Source organism: Delphinapterus leucas, chromosome 3 (assembly GCF_059928025.1).
Source record: "Delphinapterus leucas isolate spDelLeu-1000000601 "Yukka" chromosome 3, BTC_Dleu_Yukka2, whole genome shotgun sequence".
In the NCBI taxonomy this organism is placed as follows: Eukaryota; Metazoa; Chordata; class Mammalia; order Artiodactyla; family Monodontidae; genus Delphinapterus; species Delphinapterus leucas.
Genome location: NC_143131.1, coordinates 157,450,262 through 157,462,119, shown reverse-complemented (window position 1 = coordinate 157,462,119; position 11,858 = coordinate 157,450,262). Strand labels below are relative to the sequence as shown.

Sequence of the window (11,858 nt, the reverse complement as noted above, 5' to 3'; positions counted from 1 at the left end):
GGGCGGGACTTAAAACGTCACCTCTTCCTGGTTGGTCTGCGGTGGGGTTCAGCCTCTACGTTCGAATTTCTGGGCCTTCGTAGGATACCAAACTGCCAATTAGGGCCGAGCCCTCCGCTGGGACAAAAGAGGTGGGTCCTCTGGGTCACGCCCCGGATCTCTGGTATTTGATTGGATGAAGGAAGCGTCAGTCATTCTCAGCTTTGCACCCTGATTGGGCCATTAGATGTGGGTGTGGGCCAGGTCCTTTTGGCTCGCCTTGGCTTGTGCAGGGTTTGTAGGGGATGCGCTTGGTATCTTGGGCCTCTTGCAGGCCAGGCTCAAGCAAGTTCGGGCCGTGTATCCAGCCGTATTCCTTTGGGCCGGCCCATTCTGGAGGGCGCACATCGTTAGCAGGGAGAGGCCCACAGGAGGGTGCTGGCTTCCCGAGCTGCTCCCAGGCCTCCAGGCCGGCCACCGCGGGCGCCCCAGCCCCGCCCCACCCCGCCCCCACAGCCGGATGTTGTGATTTCTCTCCACCCACACGGCCTTGTCCGCCCTCGGCCTCTGCTGCCTTATAAGGCAGCGCTACCACCCCAAGACGTAGGGAATGAGCTCACACCCATTATATAGGTGGGGAGCTGAGGTCCAGTGGAGGGCTGCGGGCCTAGGACTAGGGAGAAAACAACGCCGAAATTTTACAGCTAATCAACACCTTGTAGCTAAACATCCTACTCCCTCCAACCTCACTTCACACACCAGGAAACGGAGGCTTGCCCAAACTTGCGGGTAAGGCAGAGTCCTATTCAACTAGGCTTCTCTGATTCCTATCCATTCATTCATCCAAAAATACAGAGCATGCACTTTGTGCCAGGCACTGGGCCAGGTGCTAGGGAATACAGTGGTGCCAGCAAGATAGTCAGTCTCTCTGCCTACCTGCTAGAAGGGGGATAAATATGGTAATCCTATGTGTAAACAAATAAATGGTATGGTCTGAGGGAGTGACAAGTGCTATTAAGACATTAAGACAAGATAGGGGAAATGGTCTCAGGGTGTGACATTTGAGCAGATCCAACCACACAAAGATCTAGGGGAACAGTGTCAAGCAGAGGCAACAGCAGGTGCAAAGCTTTGAGCCTAGAGTAAGTTTGGTATGTTCAAGGAACAGGAAGAAGGCCTGTGTAGCTTCAGGGCCCAAAGTCTGAGATGAGTTGAAGGAGCAGGGATTCTACGTAGATCCTGAAAGGCTTTGTAAACCACGGAGAGGAGTTTGTTTGTTTTTCTTAAATGAAATGTGGAGCCTTTGAAAGGATGATTTATACTTTTATTTATTTTATTTTTAGGCCATGTGGCATGTGGGATCTTAGTTCCCGTCCAGGGATTGAACCCGCACCCCCTGCATTGGGAGCACGGAGTCTTAACCACTGGACCGCCAGGGAAGTTCCTGACTTATACTTTTAAAAGATCACTCTAGCTAGTAGACTTTCAGGGGGCCAAGAGTGGAAGCAGAGTGAGCAGTTGGGAGCCTACTGAATTCCAGGAGAGAGAGGATGGTTGCTTGGACTGAGAAGGTGGCAGTGGACATGGAGAAAAGCGCATGGATCTAGGATACTTTGGGGAATAAAGAAAAGTACTTTGAAGGAAGGAAACCCAGTGGTCAGTAGGACAAAGGGCAGGTACCTCACCCAGTGAAGGGTGTTGTGTCTAAGTGAGACCTGAGAGTTAAGTGAGAATGTGCAGGTTTCAGAGGTAACTGGAGTGGGAGGGAAAGAGCCTCTGGCTAGAGGGCTAGCACATGTTCAGAGTTCTGTAGAGGAAGGTGGTTAAGGGCTCATGCATTTGGCACCTGAGGGCAGAGCATTGAACTAGATTTTCAGGTACACATTGGGGTGTGCATGGGGAGGCCTTGAAGAGGCCTGGATCAGGGAGGTCCTTGGAAGCTAGGTAAGGAGTCTGGACTTCATTTTGAGAGTAGTGGGGAGCTGTCCAGGGTGTGATAAACCAGGGAGTAGTTTGATCATATTTGCTGACTCAGCCACACTGTGCTAGGGGTGAGGTGAAGGGTGGGGAGAGAGGGGCCTAGGCTGACTTGTAAACACTGATTGTTTTGACGCCCAGCATCTGAACACCCCTCCCCTTTGGGAGGAAACCTATAAAATGCAGAGGCAGGCCCTGCTTTCCACTAGGGAAATCAGAGAGGAGGCAGAATTTCCTCTCTAAGGTCCCTGGTACCTGGAACGTTTCCAATGTTTGCAAGCAGGTCTTTGAAATCCAAAGCAAGTGATTAACATAAGACATCAGAGGACCATTTAGGGTTCATTATGGTGGCAGTGGAAGAAGAGGGGGAGGTGGTCGAGCCAGGCCCTTCCTGGGGTAGGGAAATTCAGCAAGCACCCAAGAGCATCCAATCAGTTCCTTGTCTGCCTAAGTTACCCAGAATCAGCTTCATTGTTTAGAGCCAAGTATCCTGAGTAAGACAGGTGGGAGGCCCTTTTAATAGGAATCACTGGAGAGAGGAATGATGCACTGTGCTGGGGCAGTGGCCAGTGGGTGCAGACAAGTGGCCAGGTTGAGAGCTATCACAGAGCTCGAATGAATAAGACTTGGTGATTGATATGGGGTGAGGAGGGGATGGTATCACACACAACTCTTGGATTCTGACTCTTCAACCCGTTCTCTAGCTATGACCAAAGTGATCCTTTTTAAAAGGGAAGTCTGCCACCAGTCGTCTGACATATGCACTTCTAGGGTTTATCCTACAAATATAATTGCACTCAAGCAAAATAAGAAATGAATGTTCAAGGTTGTTCACTGCAGCATTGTCCAAAAACACCAAATGTACTAATTGTCCTTAATAGGGACTAGTTAAGTAAAATCTGGTCCTTTCCTGTACAGGAATACTATGTAGCTTTAAAAAAAAAACTGTCGGGGTGCTCTTCATGTACTGATATAAACAATCTCCAAGATATATTGTTAAATAAAAAAAGTGGGACTTCTCTGGTGGTCCAGTGGCTAAGACTCCATGCTCCCAATGCAGGGGGCCTGGGTTCAATCCCTGGTCAGGGAACTAGATCCCGCATGCCTCAACTAAAAGATCCTGCATGCCGCAACTAAGACCTGGCACAGCCAAATAAATAAATTAAATAAATATTTTAAAAATCTTAAAAAAATTGAAAAAAGCAAAGTACAGAACAGTGGGTAGGATTTGCTAGTAGTTGTATACAGAAGGTCAGGATAGGCTAGGTTATGCTGCAGTAACAAACAATCCCCAAATTTCAGTGACTTAAAGCAACAAGAGTTAACTTCTCAGGTACACCTTGTGTCCAGTGCAGGTTGTTGGGAAGTTGGGAGGCTCCACTAGGAGTAGTCACTCAGAGACCCAGGACACTAGAGACTCCCTGTCAATCTGCGCTTCTGCAATGTCAGGCAGTAAAAGGAAATGTGGGGAATCATATGATGGCCCTTAAAGCTTGCATCTGAAAGTGACACAAGTCACTTCTGCTCACATTTCATTGGTTAAGGCAACCACATGGCCACAACTAAGTTGAGAAGGGTGTGGAGGTCCGACACTACTGTGGGAGATTGTATTTTCCAAAGATGAATGTAGCAATACACTCCCATCCCACAGGCATTTCTGCAGTGTGACCTTGCCACCCACACAGCAAGAGGTGGGCTCTCATTTCCCTGTCCTTACTTCTGGCCTGGCTTTAGTGACTCTCGTCATCAGTAGAATATGGTGGAAGTGATACACATGAGATCTGAGGCCAGGTCACAAAAGGCCATGGAGCCTGGGTTTCTTGCAATGCTTGTTCTCTCAGGATGTTCCTTCAGGCTCATCAGCTGTGCTGTGATGTGATAAGCCCACACTGAATAGATTGTTCACGTGTAGATTGGTCATTGCTCTGCTATGGTTGACAGTTCCAGCTGAGCCCAGCCTTCCAGTTGTCCCACCTAGAGCACAAGACAGTTGAGCAAAGAAGCCCCTGGGTGATTCCAGCTCCCGGGCATTCCCATCGGCCCCAGCTGAGGCCCCTGGCATTGTGGTGCAGACAGCCATCCCTGCTGTGTCCTGTCTGAATTCCCAACCCGCAAAATCCATCAGCCTAATAAGTTCGTGTTTTATGCCACTAAGTTGTGAGTGGTTTGCTACAGAGAAATAGATTCTGGAATAACGACTATCCGCCTGGAAGGAGAATAGAATTGGAAATATTTAGTGAACAACACTAACTCCCACAGATGAATCTGCTTCTGTACGCATGGACCCCCCTCTGGAAGGCCACATGAGGTATGGGAACATTGGTTGCCTATAGGAAGGGGGAGTTAAGTGGCTGGGGACAGGGCTGGAGGGGGGCTTTTCATCTTATACCCTTTGTTTCGGTTTTTTGTTTTGTTTTGTTTTTTAAATGATTTGTATTTATTTATTTATTTTTATTTTTGGCTGTGTCAGGTCTTTGTTGTCGCATGCGGGATCTTTTTTCTTTGTGGTGCGTGGGCTTCTCTCTAGTTGTGGCGTGCGGGCTCCAGGGCAGGTGGGCTCTGTAGTTGTGGCGCGCGTGCTCTCTAGTTGAGGTGCAAGGGCTCAGTAGCCCCGCAGCATGTGGGATCTTAGTTCCCTGACCAGGGATCGAACCCGCGTCCCCTGCATTGGCAGGCAGATTCTTTACCATTGGACCACCAGGTAAGTCCCCTTATAGGCTTTTGGACTTTAATCTTGTATCATGTGACTCTATTGCTTATTTTAGAAACAATCAACCGGGTCCTGTCACTCTCCTGCTCAGAACCCCCCGGTGGCTTCCTGGGGTGGGCAGCCTCTAAGATGACCCCAATGATCCCCCCTCCTGATATTCACCCCCTGATGTGATCCCCTTTCCTCAAGCATGGATTGGACCTAATGACTTACTTCTAGTGAAAAGAATGCAGCCAAAGTGTTGAAATGTCACTTCATAGATCAGGTTACTAAAAGGCTGTGGTTTCTGTTTTAGGTGCTTTCTCACCCCCTTGCTGGCTCACCCTCAAGGAAGTTGCTCTATGCAGAGGTCTACATGGCCAGAACTGAGGTCTCTGGCCAACAGTCAAGAAGGACCTGAGGCCAACAGCCTTGTGAATGAACTTGGAAGTGGACCTTACCCCAGTCGCACTATCTTTGAAGTGCAATAAAATGAGGTATGCCTGTAAATGTTTGTAGTTTAAGCCGCTAAATTTGGGAGCAATTTGTCATCTCTTATTAGCTGTAGTAGGTAATTAACTTCCCATTACACTTAAAAATAAAACCCAAACTCTTCCCCTTGGCCTACCAGGGCCCAACTCGATCTGGGCCTGTGTAGCTCTCCAACAGTATTTCATACGCCTCTCCCTCTTGTCACACTGTGGAGCTGCACTGTCCAGTACAGTAGCCACTGGCCACGTGTGGCTATTTAAATTAAAATTAAAATTAAATAAAATGAAAATTCAGTTCCTCAGTCATACTAGCCACTTTTCAAGTGCTTAATAGCCACATGTGACTAATGGCTACTGTATTGGAAAACACAGGTAGAGAATATTTCCATCATCGCCGAAGTTCTGACAGGCAGCACTGGTCTGGAGGAAGGAGTGGCTTCCATTTGTACAAATGTTCCATGGTGGTGGCCTGAATGACTGGGATAAAAATGGTGCCACCGAGTGAGAGGAATGAAGGATGATGGGCTGGTTACCTTCTGACCCCCTAAACTTGTCTTTGAATAGGCAGTTCTGCCACCTCTTGAAATGTACGCCCCCAAGTCTCTGCTACAGAGGAGTGGAGTCTGTGTGTGTCTGTGGATCCAGGAACCTGTGAGCAGGTACTTGATGGTTTCTCCCTTCTCATCCCACAGACTGACACCCCAGGTATGGAAAGACAGAAACCAGGGTGAGGAGATGGTGCCTTTCTGCTCTGATCCAAAGCAGTTGATGGAAGGGACCCAGATGTTCAGGGGGAACTGGGCACGCATGTAGAAATTGCTGAGGCGGGGGGGTGTCCACATGGGAAAGTTTCTTTGTAAACTCCTATAGACTGAGCCCCAACCATATGCCAGGCTCTGCCCTTTCACATGCATTCCCATTCAAGCATCTCTACAAGCCTGCCAGATGGTGTGACTGCCATCCCCTCCCTAAAGAGGCGTGGCCTCTTTAGGTTCAGAAAAACTTAGCCCCTGACCCATGGTCACACCAGCGGTTGGTAGTGATTTGAGGTTTTGGTAGTGATTTGAGGTTCAAGACGGGATTTGAAGGTTTCCTGATTGAAGTTCGTTGCTGTTTTTTTCCCTCCAGTCCCTGCTTCTAAGGTCATTGTTTTCCTATTCTTTAAGCTACTGACTTACAGAGCTGATCACTAGCGGTTTTGTTTTGTTTTAGGAACTTCCTGGTAACGATGCATGAATTCTTGCTTGCATCAGTTAGGACTTTTGGTTGCAACTAAAACCGGCTTAAGTAAAAAAACGGAATTTATTGGTTTAAGTAACTGAAAAGTATAGGTGGTGGTTCTGATTTCAAGTGTCATTGCATCCCAGGTCTCAAATGGTGTCACTCAAAATTTGTCTTTCCCATATTCTGACTTGGCTTTTAAAGTGTTGTGTTTATTCTCAGGCAGTTTCTGAGATGCTAAACACGGCCGCCAGCAGCTTCAAGGTCACTTCCTACCAACATGGCAACTTTTTTAGAAAGAGAAATCCTCTATCTTGATTCCAGCAAAAATCACGGGGTTGCCTCTCATTGGTTTGATTTGGGTCAGGTGTTCATTTTGAACCAGTCACTGAGGACAGAAAGAGGCAGGGTTTTTTTTTTTTCATTGTGAAAAAGTCTCTTTATTTTAAGAAAAAAATTTAGTTAACAAAAAATTTAACAAGTTTCATTTAGCAAAATACACCCAAAAGGAAATCACAATACAAAGAAAGTTTTAAGTCAAGTCCTCACCAATTCCTACAGTATTAGCAATGTGTTTCAATTTCCAAAACTAACTCTTAAAAAGCTTAAACTTAACCTAAAAGATTTTAAATGAAAATAAACTAGAATAACAAATATGAGAAATGTTCCTCTTTGAATAAGGGATCTAGCACCCTGAGTTTTCCTTAAGAGGCAGTGTTCTAATTGACCAGGTCTGGATCACATGCCCACTCCACCCTCAGCTGAGGGATGGGGTAATCTTTCTTATATCCACTTGATGGAAGGGGGAATGGGCCCCTCCCCAAAGGAACATTGAGAGCTCTTACTAGATAAAGGGAGAATGAATGCCAAAGAAGGGAAATGACAGATGTCCACCAGAGGTTCTCAAATTATGTTCCGCCACTGTATATACCTTTAATTTTACGGAAGTCAAAGAAAGAGGCAGTGGGAATGGAGAGAAGTGGAGGGACTTGAGAAATATGTGGGCAGTGTAATGAACAGAACTTGGAGGCTGGTTAGACTTGAGGGATAAGGGAGAGTGAAAGGCCTTGGCTGCAAGCAACAGAACATGGCTCTAGCTACTTAAACAAAAGGGAATTTACTTTATGGGAATGCCCTCAGCGGTTCATAGCATCAACTAGAAGGAACAGGCTTGGAAATAAGAAGGAATTAAGGGCCACTAGAGGATAAGGAAGCAGGAATTACAGCAGACACTTTGGTTGTTTACCTAATATCCAATACCACTCCCCTTCCTCTTTTGCAGAGTCCCAATTCTGTTTCTGTGGCTATTTTACCTCACAGCCTGACTTGGCTCCAGGGTTGATTGGACTAAGACAGGAGATCCCCTTACCCTTGCCAGAGATTGGTTTAGGAGTGTCTGGTAACCCAGTTGTGGCCATTGAGCCATGAGGGGAGGTCTTCTTGGGATTTGCGGGGGAGGAAGGTTTCCTCATTTCTAAGAAAGATCTACTGGAAGGGAAGGTTCCTCTTCACTGGAGTTTAGATGTGATTCTTGGAGCTGTGGCAGCCATCTTGTGACCATGAGGGAATCAGCCTGAAAGTATACACACCGAGGACCATAGTAAACAAAAAGAAGAAGGAACATGGTTTCTTGATGACATTGTTAAACCACTGAAAGCACTGTTCCTGGAGCCCCTCCACTCTAGATCTCTTATGATACGAAATGATGCATTTGAATTTCCTTGCTACTTAAGCTTGGCTTTTGGAAGGCATCCTGACTTATGCCATGTAGCAGGGACAATCTGGTCGGGGCACAGTTGGTGCAATGGCAGACTTCCAACCCCAGCTCTTTTCACCATCCTTGGGTGGCCTGTTCAGGATTCAGAGTCCTGGGAGAGAGTGCCCATTGACCACGTTTAGGCCCCTCTGACTATGTTAATACAGGGGGAGAGGGTGATCTGGTCCATTAGGCTTCCAGAGTGGGAGGTGATCACTAGAAATTTCCCTTCCCCCACACAATGGGGGAGGGGCGACCCCAAATAGAAACTGGGAGACTAGAGGAAGAGGAAGGGGGAATAGATGTTGAACATCCAAATACCCATGAATGTCCATCTCCAGTCCCAACAGACTGGATGCCTCATCTCACATTCCCTACAGAGCACCCTGTGCTCATCACATTCTTCATTTGACATGCTACATTCAGGTTTCTGTGAAGTTGTAGTACTCACTCTGCCTGGAAGCTGTTCTCTCCCTTTCCCACCTACAAAGCCCTATTCATTGTGAAGACCTGTTTAAAAGGCCCCTTCCAGGCTTCCCTGGTGGCGCAGTGCTTAAGAATATGCCTGCCAGTGCAGGGGACACGGGTTCAAGCCCTGGTCCGGGAAGATCCCACATGCCGTGGAGCAAATAAGCCCATGCGCCACAACTACTGAGCCTGTGCTCTAGAGCCCGCGAGCCACAACTACTGAAGCCCATGCGCCTAGAGCCCGTGCTCCACAACAAGTGAAGCCACCACAATGAGAAGCCTGCACACCGCAATGAAGAGTAGCCCCGCTAACCACAACTAGAGAAAGCCCACGCGCAGCAACGAAGACCCAATGCGGCCCAAAATAAATATAAATAAAATAAATTAAAAGGCCCCTTCCATTTGGAGGGAGAGCTGGCTTCTTATCAGGAGAAAGGAGCCAACGTGGGACCAGCTCTGGGCCATGGACTGTATTCAAGAACTGCAATCAAGAACTGACAAAGGGGGCTTCCCTGGTGGAGCAGTGGTTGAGAATCCGCCTGCCAATGCAGGGGATGCAGGTTCAAGCCCTGGTCTGGGAAGATCCCACATGCCGCGGAGCAACTAGGCCCATGCACCACAGCTACTGAGCCTGTGCTCTGGAGCCCGCGAGCCACAACTACTGAGCCCGCAAGTCACAACTACTGAAGCCCGTGCACCTAGAGCCCCTGCTCCGCAGCAAGAGAAGCCACCACAACAAGAAGCCCATGCACCATAACGAAGAGTAACCCCCCCTCACCGCAACTAGAGAAAGCCCATGCGCAGCAACAAAGAGCTAACACAGCCAAAGATAAATGAATAAATTTAAAAATACTATATAAAAAAAAAGAACTGACGAAGATGCTTTCATTTTAATGATCTCATCTATACAGCTCACAGTTTCACTTTCATCACAGTCTTTTTTAAAATATTTATTTATTTATTTGGCTGCACTGGGTCTTAGTTGTGGCACACAGGATCTTCACTGCGGCGTGTAGGATCTTTTTTTTTTTTTTAAGTTGCAGCATGCAGGATCTTTTAGTTGTGGCATGTGGGATCTAGTTTCCTGACCAGGGATCGAACCTGGGTCCCCTGCACTGGGAGTGTGGAGTCTTAACCACTGGACCACCAGGGAGGTCCCTTACCATGGCCCTCATCATAGTCTTAATAGCTGTCCCATCAACTTTTTTTGTTTAATCAGTTTTTAAATTTTTTTTTTTTTTTTTTGGTACATGGGCCTCTCGCTGTTGTGGCCTCTCCCGTTGCAGAGCACAGGCTCTGGATGTGCAGGCTCAGCGGCCATGGCTCACGGGCCTAGCCGCTCCGTGGCATGTGGGATCTTCCCAGACCGGGGCACGAACCCGTGTCCCCTGCATTGGCAGGCGGACTCTCAACCACTGCGCCACCAGGGAAGCCCAAATCAGTTTTTAAATTAAAAAAATTTTCTTTTTTAGCTGTGTCAGGTCTTAGTGACGGCATGCGGGATATTTCCTCGCAGCGAGCAGGCTATTCGTTGCAGTGTGAAGGCTTCTCTCTAGTGGTGGCGTGTGGGTTTTCACTCTCTAGTTGTGGCATGCAGGCTCCAGGGTGTGTGGGCTCTGTAGTTTGCAGCACGCAGGCTCTCTAGTTGAGGCGCGCGAGCTTCAGTAGTTGTGGCGCACGGGCTTAGTTGCCCCACGGCATGTGGGATCTTAGTTCCCCGACCAGGGGTCGAACCAGTGCCCCCTGCATTGCAAGGCGGATTCTTTACCACTGGACCACCAGGGAAGTCCCAATAGCTGTCACATCAACTTTTGAAAACAATTGTTGAAGTGGTGCCTCTACTCCTGCCGACCTGTTGCTGTGTTTCTGTTCCAGGAAGTCTTCCATGGCCTACCTCTCTTCCAGCAGAATTAAGGAATCGCTGCATTCTGTCTTCACTTCATTTCCCACAAATTACTTTGTATCAGTCAGGACTTCTTTGAAAGCGATGGAAGTCCATTCAAATTGGTTTTAATTGGTGAATGTAACTGAGAATTCTTGAGGGTATCTCTAGTTTTAGGATCCAGGTTCGCAAATAAAAGAATCAGTAATCATTTTATCTGTATTAGTTATCAAATGCTGGGTAACAAATCATCCTAAAATTTATGGCCTAAAACAACAAAAATCAATTAGGATTTTCTCAAATTCAGAGGTTCAAGAATTCAGGAGCAGCTTAGCGGGATGGTCTGGCTTGAGGTCTCTAATGAGGTTGCAGGCCAGATGGTCGGGGCTGCAGTATCCATATCAAAAGTGGTTCATTCACATGGCTGTCCAGTTGGTGCTGGCTGTTGGCAGGAGGCTTTACTTTCTTCCCTCATGGGCCTCTCTGCAGGGCTGCTTAAGTGTCCTCACAGCATGGCAGCTGGCCTCCCCCGGAGTGAGCGATCCATGAGACCAAGGCAAAAATTGCAAGGCCTTTTATGATCTGGGCTTGGAAGTCAAACACAATCATTTCTGCTGTATTCTATTGGACACACAGAACAGCTCTGAATCAGTTTTAGAAGAGACTATTCAAGGTCATGAATCCCAGGAGGTGAGGATCAATGGGGACCATCTAGGAGGTTGCCTCCTACAGCATTCCTCCATCCTTCCTTCCCTGTTTGCTCTGCTATTCCTATATGTGTGCTTCATTCTCAGGTAGGCCTTCCCCAGGCAGTGACAGAGATGGCCATCAACATCTCCAGGCTTGCATTCTTAGGGACCCCAGTGGGAAGAAAGTACCTTTATCATAAAAGTTCTGGTGAAAGTCCCAAGGCTGACTCTGATTGGCCAAACTTGCGTATAGCTTATCCCTGAACCAATCACTGTGGTCTAGAGATACCATGCTCTGATTGGCCAGACCTAGGCCACACCCCCAGCACTAGAACTGAGGGTAGAGTGGGCAGCACTAGAGACTCATGGAGTGGATGAAGGAGGAGTGGTTCCCAAAGGAAAAATCAGGGTGTCCTTACTGAACCAAGGTGGATGGTTGTTGGGCAGGAAAAATAATACATGCCCAACCTATCTCCCTCCTTTGTGCTCCAGTTGCATATTTTAGCACCCCTTGGTTTAGTATTTTTAGTATTTTTTCCATGGGATAATTTACTTTCTTTGTAGGTAGAACGCTAAGATGGCCCCCAAGTTCCCTGGTGTAAACATACCTTCTCCCAGTCATTTAATCAAACACTAATCTAGATGCTTCTGTAGAAGAATGCTGCAAATGTAAGTAAGGTCCCAAATCAGTTGACCTTAAGACAGG

General features: G+C 47.5%; 1 long non-coding RNA gene across 1 annotated transcript; it reads left to right on the top strand.

Annotated features, from left to right (window-relative positions):
- The first annotated feature begins 576 nt into the window (after positions 1 to 576).
- On the top strand, positions 577 to 9,943 carry LOC149749862 (uncharacterized). Its single transcript, XR_016392866.1, has 3 exons — positions 577 to 4,264; positions 4,962 to 5,142; positions 5,701 to 9,943. It is a non-coding gene; the product is annotated as an uncharacterized LOC149749862 (long non-coding RNA).
- Positions 9,944 to 11,858: the final 1,915 nt, after the last annotated feature.